Source organism: Anabrus simplex, chromosome 10 (assembly GCF_040414725.1).
Source record: "Anabrus simplex isolate iqAnaSimp1 chromosome 10, ASM4041472v1, whole genome shotgun sequence".
Taxonomy (NCBI): Eukaryota; Metazoa; Arthropoda; class Insecta; order Orthoptera; family Tettigoniidae; genus Anabrus; species Anabrus simplex.
This window is the reverse complement of record NC_090274.1, coordinates 14,290,694-14,303,850: the sequence shown is the minus strand read 5'-3', so window position 1 is coordinate 14,303,850 and position 13,157 is coordinate 14,290,694.

The window sequence follows — 13,157 nt, the reverse complement described above, 5'->3', positions numbered from 1 at the left end:
CACGAGGCTGACATTAAAATACCACCGGACTGTGGTATTTTCCTTTTTTTTCTTTCTTAATCCGTTTGCCCTCCGCGTTTGGTTTACCCTCGGACACAGCGAGGGATCCCACCTCTACCGCCTCAAGGGCAGTGTCCTGGAGTGTGGCACTTTGGATCGGGGTTACAACTGGGAAGGAGGACCAGTACTTTGCCCAAGCGGCCTCACCTGCTATGCTGTACAGGGGCCTTGTAGAGGGATGAAAAAATTGGAAGGGATACCCAAGGAAGCGGTCGTGGGCTTAAGTTCGGTAACATTCCGGTATTTACCAAAAGGGGAAGTGGGAAACCACGGAAACCCACTTTCAGGATGGCCGAGGTGGGAATCGAACACCCCCCCGCCCTACTCAGTTGACCTCCCGAGGCTGAGTCGACTCCGTTCTAGCCCTCGTACCACCTTTCAAATTTCGTGCCAGAGCCGAGAATCGAACCTGGGCCTCCAGGGGTGGCCTCGGGTGGTCAGCTGAGTAGAGGGATTGCGATTCCCTCCTCAGCCATCCTCGAAGTGGTTTTCCGTGGTTTCCCACTTCCACCTCCTTTCCTCTTCCTTGTCTAACTTTTACTTTATTGCTTTTCTTACAATTTACTTTACGTCGCACCGACACAGATAGGTCTTATGGTGAGGATGGGACAGGAAAGGCCTAGGAATGGGAAGGAAGCGGCTGTGGCCTTAATTAATGTACAGCCCTAGCATTTGCCTTGTGTGAAAATGGGAAACCACGGAAAAACCATCTTCAGGGCTGCCGACAGTGGGGCTCGAACCCACTATCTCACGGATGCAAGCTCACAGCTGCCAGCCCCTTATCGCACAGCCAACTCACCCGGCCCCTTACAATCTTCCCATCCCCCTACAAGGCCCCTGCTCAGCATGGCAGGTGATGTCGCCTGGGCGAGGGACTTGTTCTCCTGCTTAGTTGTATCCCGGACGCAAAGTCCCACGGTCCCAGACACTGCCCTTGAGGTGGGAGAGTTGGGATCCCTCGCTTTGTCGGTGGAGGTTAAACAGATAAAATATTAATAATAATAGTAATAAATTCCATATACACCAACGATAACGTATCCAACAAAATGAGGAATGTTTTTTCGTCATTTGCGAAAAAATTAAAACATGAAAAACGTAACAATCGTGGGAAATTTCGAAATTATTCCTTCTAAAGTTTAAATGTTCCAAACATGAGGGTGGTAATCGAGCGGTGGATAGTGCCTATAAAGATATGTCCAACGGTCCATCGTTCACGATCTACACCTGTTTTGGATTCTAGCTGGGATAGTTCGTAATTAGTATTAAGTGTGGAGTCATCCCTGGCATTATGGATATACCAGAATTTGGCCGGCGTGTGGAACAAGGTTGCCATGGATGCGTAAAGTGTTCCAACTTGTCTAACGATCAGTGAGGTGGCTTGTTGAGGCGCATGGTGGACATTGTGAACACATCCTGTATTCGAATGCACTACCCCTGCAGTACATCAAGATGTGCCAGCAAATAGTATTATCAACAATTCCCCTACAAAGTTGGGAAGCCTATACCTCCAACACGATCCACCGTGGGGCATATGTTTACAGGGACTATTTGTGGTGTTTCTGGGTCAACGATCCACCCTCAATTACTGCCCACATGATCGGGAACACTCTATATATTAAACACAGTATGTGCACATTACTAATTACATTTAATTGAAATTATCACCATCGCCGATAATTTAACGCCCCAGTCCTCAGTTACAGTGTGCTTATAACGCAAGATATACAGACGTCAGGCAAACGAGACGTGCGCTGGTTTCGTTGACCTTGTTCTGGAAATTCCCCTTGTTCTAATTCACGGACAGTAGAAGTTGTAAAATTTGATACTGCTTCATATAATACATTCTGGAAAACCTGTGTAGTCTTCCAAAAACAGATGATCAGCGCATGGATACCAGGACAAACATTAAAGCTAAGGGTTCTCTTGTTTCTGAGAAGACTGCACCTTCGAGGAACTTGTACAATACATCTGAAATCAAACAATGTGTGACGGGATTTTACTTAGCAAACGTACAGGCTGTGATGTAAAGTATTAATGGATGGCCATAACTGAGAGGAATATTTTCAGAGGGGCGTTAGAGTACAGATAGTCGATGTGATGTTGCAGGCTGTGATGTGAAGTATTGATGGATGACCATGATTGAGAGACATATTATCATAGAGGGGCGTTAGAGTTCAGATGGTCGATGTGAGGTTGCAGGCTGTGATGTGAAGTATTGATGGATGACCATGACTAAGAGACGCATTTAAGGCTCGTTTATCTCGTCATACTCTAGAGAACTGCACTGAACCAGATATCTCTGGAAAACGGTTCGTAGATGCAATTATCCATTTGAGTATGATTTATTCAAATATGTGATTATCCCAAGAGGAAAATTTGACACTACAGTTCTTCATATGGCGACTGTACTCACTATATTTCCATAATCTGAAATGTTTGAAGCAGGCTGTAATATTTCTCTACCATACGTGAACAATACTGTATTCTAAACATCGTTTGTAATAAATGTACGAAATTTCGTTGAAATCACGTGAACTTTTGATAATTAAGGTTTGAGTATTATCTCGGACTCAGATACCCTTATAGTAGTAGTTTATAATGTAAAGATTAATTTGCTGCTAATTATTTCAGTGTTTTAGAGCTACGCATGGAGAAATAAGTGTTTTCATTGGTTTAAGATTCTGCGAATTTTTGTTAATTCTTTTAGAAATAAAATTTTTATTGTATATTTATTTCTAGGCAGAAGGCTATGTTATATTTACAACTGGTTGGATTAGTGGCTTCTATAGCTGGAGAAGCTTAGTGGCCTAAGTGTATGGTTGCCGTTAAGATGAAATTTGTTTATTAAACTTAATAAAAATGATTATTTTTTTTCTGTTTGAATAGTATTACCCATAGGACCTTCCAACATAACACATGGTTAAAAAGTGAAAGTTGACCAGTGTTAAGTAATGTTTCCACGTGCTCCTTAGAGGGTAAAAGGCAATATAATAATAATAATAATAATAATAATAATAATAATAATAATAATAATAATAATAATAATAATAATAATAATAATAATATCACTCACAAAAGATATAGAAAAGCAAGAAAGGAAAAGTTTACGGAAAATTTTCGGCGCAGTATGCACAAAGGGAGTATGGATGAAAAGGAAATATCATGAAATCTCACGCCCACATTGCACTGGAAATAAAGGTTTAACATATTAGGTTGGAGGATTGTGGGATCGAGTCCCACTGGTGTACCGTTGGTTCTGTACTTAATAACTATTTATGTAATGAACACGATTTAGTACCTTGAAGTTTATTGGTTAATAAAAAATCCCTGTTCATTTTTAATATTTTATTGGTTAATTCGAAGTAAGAATACCATAATACGACTGTCTTATATATTTTTTTAAGATTTCACTCGGTACACTTATGGGGTACGACGGACCCCTAGAGTGTGACGTCCTCTCTCTCTCTCTCTCTCTGACCAGAAGAAGTGTTGCGGAGGAAGTGAGAGGCTATCCCAGCATTTTCCTTAGTCAGGGGAATGGAAAACAACGGAAAATGATTCTCAAGACAGCCCGCTACCTCCAGAACGCAGACTTGTTCAGAGGCAGCCACTCTGCTCTGTGATAACTCTCATATTATAGAATTTGATGGTGCTCGAAACTAAAGTGTAGGTGTTAGCAAGCTGTTGTGATTGTCAGGATTCATTATCAATAAACCCCGGCTTTTTAAGAGTAATAGGTTTTAATCCAAACTAATTCTGTTATCATCAAGTGTCCTCTAGCCTGTTCTTCCTTAATGTAGCGAGACTAACATACATACTTGGGGTTCTGATGGGCCAGGCCCCTAATGTTTATGCAAATCTCATAGCATAACCTTTGTGCAGTCAACACTATACTTGTTACTCGCTTCAGTGGGTTCGTATTCTAACCTAAAAATCGGGCACGCACACAAGTTAGAAAAAAAGGACGAATAAGTTGTTTATTAATCAAATTTTACTAACGACAACAACAGCATCAAATGAAGGTTTACACTGTATTTCGAAAGTAAAGTCAAAGGCCTTGGTGAGATTAGCTCCACTTAGGCAAATGTTCTGACCTAACGAGGGACACTTCGTATTTTTTGGAATAGTTTTAAATGTCGGAAGATTTTGGAAGATGTGGCAACACTGGACAGAGGACAGCACGAGTGAAAGAACTGAACATCAAAGAAAGGGTCGTGAAGATGTCAGCCGGGGGAAGCGGATCACGGAAATTAGATCTGCAACAAGATGAACTGACCAGAAGAAGAAGTTGTTTGGGAACTCTCTAAATCAAGCAACTACTCGGCTAAATCTTCAAAAAATATAATAATATTACACCTGACTTCATACCCAAGAACCCAACCAAGAAGGAATTTGTAACTCAAAAATGCATGGACGTAAGAAAGAAGATGGCCACAAAGAGAAAGGATGAGGAAGTTTTGGGAAGATAAGAAGAACAATAAAACCAGGGCTAGGTAATGGTTCTACGTGCTCCTTAGAGGGTAAAGGGCAATATTATAATAATAATAATAATAATAATAATAATAATAATAATAATAATAAAAGATACAGAAAAGCAACAAAGAAAAATTTTATGGAAAATTTTCGGGCCAGTATGCACAGAGGGAGTATGGGTGAAAAGGAAATCTCATGAAATGTATTGCAAAATAGAGAAAAAACTCAGACATTATCAGGAAGGGAGGTTAAAATTCTATGGTCACATTCTCAGAATGAAGAATAATAGACTGACCAAAAGAATTCTAAATCTTGTCCTCACACTGAAAGTCAAGAACAACTGGCTAAATAAAATAGAATCCGATCTTCAGAAAATCATCATCAACCAGGAAACTGTGAAGAAGCGATCTGCGTTCAGAACTCCGATTAGTAATCGCCGTTCCGCGTAGCCAAAAGCTAGAACTAATAAAACGTGGACAGAAGAACGTAAGAAGAATTTCAGTGAGAGGAGGAAGAGATTTTGGGAAGAGAAGAAGGCAATATAATATAATATAATATAATATAATATAATATAATATAATATAATATAATATAATATAATATAATATAATATAATATAATATAATATAATATAATATAATATAATATAATGTTGTCAGGCCTCCGATACAGGTCTTTCGAGTTGAAGCCCTACAGGACAACTACGCTTCTGTGAGGATGAGACTCTACTTATGATGAATTCTAATGCTCAAGACGCCGCCACCGACTCATCGAAATTAACCAATGAGGGTTAAATTCCCGGACCCGAGCGTGAATCGAACTCAGGAACACCTCATCCAAAGGTCAACACGATAAACATTTAGACATGGAGCCGGGTATTTGTTCATAAAACAGTATGTTCTAACGTCACACTAACTATTTTGACGGTTTTTTGGAAATGCCTAGGTGCAAGAATTTAGTCCCGCAAGAGTTCTTTTACGTTCCAGTAAATCTACTGACACGAGACTGACGTATTTGAGCACCTTCAAATACCACCGGACTGAGCCAGGATCGAAGCTGCCAATTTGGCATCAGAAAGGCAGCGCCTCAACCCGGCTGTTAACTGCTCAAGGACTCTTACATTATCGTGCAGCGGTAAGAATTTCAACCACTCCCTTGGAGCACGCGATCTCTACGGCAGTCAGGCAAAGACCGGCTCCTTGCTTGCCTCAATTATCAGTATTTGAGTCCGGCCCAACCGGAGATTTTAACTGCTTAAATTTCATTCCTTTACCTTGAAGAAAGGGTGTCTTGGTTTCCCTCAATGCACATATAACACAGCACTACACATTAGAGATTACATTCTTCCACACAGGATTGCTGTCAGGAAGGACATCATTCCGTAAAACTGACCCCAAGATTCCATTCAGCCAACCGGAATGCTACACCAACCTCGTTAAATAGTCAGCCAATGTAGAGTATGAATAATACTGGTCACAGGTTTCACCCTTGAGGGACTCCTGCAAGAAGAGTGCTAAATAATATACCACGAATATGAAGGTCACAATACATCTACTCCGGGCTGCTCCACGGTATTGATCATGTTGCAAGCATGTCAGTTTAAATGTGCTTATATAAAATATAGACTAAATCGTGAAGTAGGCATTGAACGTCAGAAAACAATTCCTCCTAAGCATACTTACACCTAACGATGAGTCTCGCTCATCCGACCTTCGCTTATCCGACATTCCGTGTTATCCGACACTGTCAGACTTAATTTCAACTTTTGGTGGAGATTAAATTCAGGCACACCCGCTGTGGAGGGTGCGACCATGGGACAAGCACTGGCCTGAACGCTGGCGGTAGGACTGGGTTTTTCTCAAGGACAGGTGCAGTGAGTCTTCAGTCATTGTAGTATTGGTTGTGTGCGGATGTTATAGTTTTCATATCCTCTGTGAGTAGGCGAGTAAATGGAAGAAAGTGACTGTTTCTCTGCAACACAATTTGAGTGCATTAAAGAGACTGGACAAAGGGGAAATTCTTCAAAATGTGGCTTCAGATTATGGTGCTGGACGTGTTACAGTGGGAGACTGGAAAAAACAGAGGGAAGAAATTGAAAAGTTGTGCTCCACCAGAGCAGAGAAAAACAATGAAAAAATGTCAGTACGAAAAAGTAAGTGAAGCACTATTTCTTTGGTATCTCAACACCGGGAAAAGGGCCTGCCAATATCTGGCACCATTCTGTAGGAAAAGGCTGTGTATTTCCAGAAGGAGTTTAATGAAGAGGACCCTAATTTTCCTGCCAGTGCTGGGTGGCGTGATCGGTGGCAAAAACGGTACGGTATTAGGTAACTTAATATCTGTGGAGAAAAGTTTCTTTTCGTAAGACATCTGGAATGTTTTCGTTTAATACTGCATGTACTGTAATTCAATAAGTAGAGCACCGTAAAACATGTCATTGTTTTAGCCTTCCTGTTTGTTTCAGTTCATTTTCAAAGTTATTCTGTATTATCCGACATTTTCGGTGATCCGACGTATTCCAGGTCCCGTTTAGGTCGGATAATCGAGACTCTACTGTAATAATAATATGGCACATATTTAGAGAATTCATCCAGCCTTCAGGACTGAATCGCCAAGCAAGCAAAGAAAGGTTCTCTGAAATACAAAGGCTCACTTGGGGAGATACGATAAAAAAATTATATCCCGAAATGCAAACTTAAGGCATTACAGCACTGTAATCAATGCATTGCATGCATCTAAAACACTGATATTGGGGGCAGGTCATTAATTAAAGATGTAGAAAAGCAAGAAAGGAAAATATTAACGAAAATGTTTGAACCAGTCTGTACAGGGGAATCTGGATGATAAGGAAATCTCATGACCTGTACCAACACCCAGAGAAAATCTCAGACATATTTAGAAAATATGTTTAAAATTTTACGGACATATTCTCAGAATGTGTAATCAGAGATTGCTCAAAATTATTTTGAACCTTGCCCTATCAATGAAAGTAAAATAACAATTGGCCGTTCGAAGTTGCGAAATATCTTTAGGAAATAAGCCTCACAGAAGACATTGCGTAAGACAAACCTAAGTTCACAAAATTAGTCGACAATCATCGCTTTGCAGACCATCCAAGTAAAACCACCCACTAAATCTGGTCAGAAGATCGCATGAAAAGCCACAGCGAGGAGATGAAGAGATTTTGGTAGAAGAAAACGGCTCTTTAGTCAGGCATAACGAAGAATTAATAAAAATAATAATGATGTTTACAAGAAATCTCTATCCATCTATGCAAAAATCAGACACTACAACACGGTGACGATGAATAGGAGAAACGCACTTGAAGATAACAGAAAGAAACAAAAATATAGAGGAAAATAATGTATGTACATAAGAAAGATGACATGCACAGTAAGAGAAGTTATGAAGAACTATGCATAAAGGTTGTGAGTGGTAGAGTCAAGGGCTGACAAGCTCAGGAAATAAAAGGACAATTGCTGTCACGTTTGAAAAGCCTTGAATGCGTATTGAGTGCCCCAAGATTCCAGAATGCTACGCCAACCACGTTAAATAGTCAGCCAATGTAGAGTATGAAAAATACTGGGCCCAGGTTTTACCCTTGCGGGACTCCTGCAAGAGAAGAGTGCTAATTATCATACCACGAATATGAAGGTCACAATACATCTACTCCGGGCTGCTCCACGGTATTGATCAGGCCGATGTGACCACGCAGGCATTACCGCCCACTCTGACGGCAGGTCCGTGTACTCTTCCAAGATCGCGCCCTAGGCCAAGATATTTCCTAGACCGGCATACTAAAAACATAACCACAGATCTCGTCATGGACTGTCATTGCTCCGAGGCGTGTCTTAGACATGTGACCTCCTCATTATTATTATTATTATTATTATTATTATTATTATTATTATTATTATTATTATTATTATCATCATCATCATCATCATCATCTGTTTACCCTCCAGGTTCGGTTTTTCCCTCGGACTTAGCGAGGGATCCCACCTCTACCGCCACAAGGGCAGTGTCCTGGAGCTTCAGACTCTTGGTCGGGGGATACAACTGGGGAGAATGACCAGTACCTCGCCCAGGCGGCCTCACCTGCTATGCTGAACAGGGGCCTTGTGGAGGGATGGGAAGATTGGAAGGGATAGGCAAGGAAGAGGGAAGGAAGCGGCCGTGGCCTTAAGTTAGGTACCATCGCGGCAGTCGCCTGGAGGAGAAGTGGGAAACCACGGAAAACCACTTCCAGGATGGCTGAGGTGGGAATCGAACCCACCTCTACTCAGTTGACCTCCCGAGGCTGAGTGGACCCCGTTCCAGCCCTCGTACCACTTTTCAAATTTCGTGGCAGAGCCGGGAATCGAACCCGGGCCTCCGGGGGTGGCAGCTAATCACGCTAACCACTACACCACAGAGGCGCACTTATTATTATTATTATTATTATTATTATTATTATTATTATTATTATTATTATTATTCATTCACTTTCATTATATAGTGTTATGTATTTCGGCGTTCAGTCTGCAAGCCTCTGTGAATTTACTAAACGCCGCCACAATCCTGTATTTGTAACTAGTGCTGTGGCCTCATTTAGTTCTATACCTCTTATCTTTAAAACGTAAGAAACTGAGTCTGACCTTCACCGTCTTGGTCTACCTCTACTACTCTTACCCTCCATAACAAAAATCAATTATTCTCCTGGGTAACCTTTCCTCTCCATTCGCCTCACATGACCCCACCACCGAAGCCCGTTTGCGCTTATGGCTTCATCCGTCGAATTGATTCCTAACTTATCCCTTATCTCCTCATTCTGATTACCCTACTTCCATGGTTCCCACCTGTGTGTACCAGCGACCAATCTCACTACTTTCATGTCTGTCACTTCCTAACTTATGAATGCGATATCCTGAGTCACCCAGCTTTCACTCCCGTGAAGCAAAGTTGGTCGGAAAACAGACCGATGTAAGATAGTTTCGTGTGGGAGCTGACTTCCTTCTAGAGAATACTGTTGATCGCAACTGCAAGCTCACTGCATTAGCTTTAGTGAAACTTGATTCAATCGCATTTACTATCCTAGGAGAACACACATACCGAATACTAGGAATTATCTACCTATTCCAGCATTTTATCCCCAATCTGACATTCTTGGATTTCTTACCTACTGACATCAATTTAGTCTTTGAAAGGCTATGTTTTGTTGCTATTTGCTTTACGTCGCACCGACACAGAAAGGTCTTATGGCGACGATGGGACAGGAAAGGGCTAGGAATGGGAAGGAAGCGGCCGTGGCCTTAATTAAGGTACAGCCCCAGCATTTGCCTGGTGTGAAGATGGGAAACCGCGGAAAACCATGTTCAGGGCTGCCGACAGTGAGGTTCGACCCCACTATCTCCCGGATGTGAGCTCACAGCTGCGCACTCCTAACCGCACGGACAACTCGCCCGGTATTCCTGGTGATTAATGGATATTATACTGTACTTTGTAATGTATTATGAAAGGAAAATAAAAAGGATGATTTTTTCCCGCGAGTTGTTAAAATAACCAAATAACATTTTCTTTTTTCATAAATTTAATCGTAGGGAGGAAGCACAATGGCAGAAACAGCCATCGCTTCGTTGTCTTCCTTCATTTTCCTTCTGTGTTGCTCTGGTACAAGCCTCGTGTAGTCCCTCACTCTGAGAACCGCCGGCAATTCACTTCTGTAGTGAAGTCATCTACAGTATTTATTTGTTGCGTGTGTGTTTTTAGGCTTTAAATCAGTGCGTAATTGTCTTGTCTTGAGTGAGAGTTGGTTGGACAAATTATGACATAGTATTTGTGTGTGTTCTATTATTATCGTACTGCTCAGAAGTTGTTACTGAAGATTTTATGTTGTGGTGTGCAGCGATACGTCATGGCATAACTTGTAGTGATAAAAAAAATTTGCCGTGTGTTGTATTTCTGCTTGGTTTGTTATTTAGCTGTTCTTTCTTAAGCGCATTTTAATTTTACCACTTTTTTCGCGGCCGCATGTCATTTTTACTATTGTTTTTATGAGTGATAAGACAGCACAGTATTACCCCGCGTTGCCTGGGGAAGTTTATTAAATATTTAAATACAATGAAATGCATCCCTCACCCCCTCGATCCCATAAAAAGAGTATTTTTCTATTTTCTCACCAGTTTGCCTTACATTTTAATGCTGAGGATTTTTATGTGCTTTAGTTTACCTATGATTCTGTACAAACCAAAAATAGCCGCTGTAAACCCCCCATCAGGTTTAGTTCATAAAAGTATTTTTCAGCTTAGTTTCTTTTTCTTTTTATTTGAACTAAGGTATTGAATTTCACAAATTTATGTGCCGACTTTTTCCCCCTGATGGTGTTGAGCAGAGTTGTTCGATATGACAACCGTGTCCTCCTTAACATGGAATGAGCTACAGTGGAGGTGGCTGGATCGTTGTTTAATTCGAGGGAGGGCGTATCACGAATGGAGGAGAGAAACTCTTGACCGGATAGTGACTTCAGGTCGTTCATCAAATCACCACCAACTTCGATATGTAGTAAATGGTACACGTTGCCACGGAACTTACGTTCTTGTAGCTACGTACAGATGACGCCACTGATCTAATACACATCGATGACGAACACTTGTTGCTATGGTTACCATGATGTGCAGAAATTGATGACGTTAATTCGCTTAAGACTAATTTTTGTATTCTTTTTATTCTCGACAAAAGAGGCAACCGGCCGCAATTGCAGGTGGTCGAAAGGTTCCAGAGTATTTATTTATTTATTTATTTATTTATTTATTTATTTATTTATTTATTTATTTATTTATTTATTTATTTATTTATTTATTGATTTATTTATTTATTTATTTGTTGTTGCTATTTGCTTTACGTCGTACCGACACAGGTAGGTCTTATGGCGACGAAGGGGATAGGAAACACCTAGGAATTGGAAGGAAGCGACCGAGGCCTTAATTAAGGTACAGCCCCAGCATTTGCCTGGAGTGAAAATGGGAAACCATTTATTTATTTATTTATTTATTTATTTATTTATTTATTTATTTATTTATTTATTTATTTATTTATTTATTTATTTATTTATCTATTTATTTATTTATTTATTTATTTATTTATTTATTTATTTATTTATTTATTTATTTATTTATTTATTTATTTATTTATTTATTTATTTATTTATTTATTTATTTATTTATTTATTTATTTATTTATTTATTTATTTATTTATTTATTTATTTATTTATTTATTTATTTATTTATTTATTTATTTATTTATTTATTTATTTATTTATTTATTTATTTATTTATTTATTTATTTATTTATTTATTTATTTATTTATTTATTTATTTATTTATTTATTTATTTATTTATTTATTTATTTATTTATTTATTTATTTATTTATTTATTTATTTATTTATTTATTTATTTATTTATTTATTTATTTATTTATTTATTTATTTATTTATTTATTTATTTATTTATTGCGAGGTTAGGGCTCACAGCCCTTTATTACACTTAACCACTATAAACAATAAAATTTTTAAATATAAACATAAAAGTAAGACCTAGAAATTCTACAAAGAAATAATACTACGGACAGATAATTCTAAGACTAAGTTACAAATCAGTACGGCAATTAGTGTGACGGTACTAATAATAATACTATAAAGAGGAAATATAGTAATCGGAATAATGACTGAGGTGCATAATAGATGTTGTTGTTGCTATTTGCTTTACGTTGTACCGACACAGGTAGATCTTATGGCGACGAAGGAGATAGGAAACGCCTAGGAATTGGAAGGAAGCGACCGAGGCCTTAATTAAGGTACAGCCCCAGCATTTGCCTGGAGTGAAAATGGGAAACCACGGAAAACCATCTTCAGGGCTGTCGACAGTGGGGCTCGAACCCACTATCTGCCGATTACTGGATACTGGCCGCACTTAAGCGACTGCAGCTGTCGAGTTCGGTCATAATAGATGAAGAAAACACGCAATGACTCACACAACTCAGTTACATGTTCACAGGAAAACCTTTCGGCAGGCAGGTTTGAATTTATGAGAGGAAGTAAGGTGCCGAATGTCCATTGGGGGTGTATTCCAGAGTCTCGATGCAGTAACTACAAAGGATGATTGTAGGAATTCGTTCGATTTAGTGGAACTTCAAGAAGGGAACCAGAACGGGTACTAATTTCATGGAATGAGGAAAGGAAACGAAAATTAGAAGAGAGGTAAGTATTATAGGAGTGTTCGCCAAGAGCACTTGGTAAACAAGTGTCATTAGGTGAAAATTCGTTCGTTCATTTATGCGTAGCCATCCCAATGTTTTGAAATATGGTGTAACATGAGAGTCATGTCGCAGTTGGAAGGCATGATTTTTGTGCTCATTGAAGTTTCAAAGTTTGTTCATTGTCGTATCACACTCGTCAAAAATTGGAAATAGTAGTGCTTGGATTAATTTTAATTTTTTTTTAGGAAAAGAATTCTTATGACGTTTCCGAGGGTAGAGCAGCATGAACCTTTCTACATACATTTGTTACGTGTTCATTCCAGGTCAGATTCTCATTGATGAACATTCCAAGATTAGTTACATTTTTAAGGTACGGTACAGCAATTTCT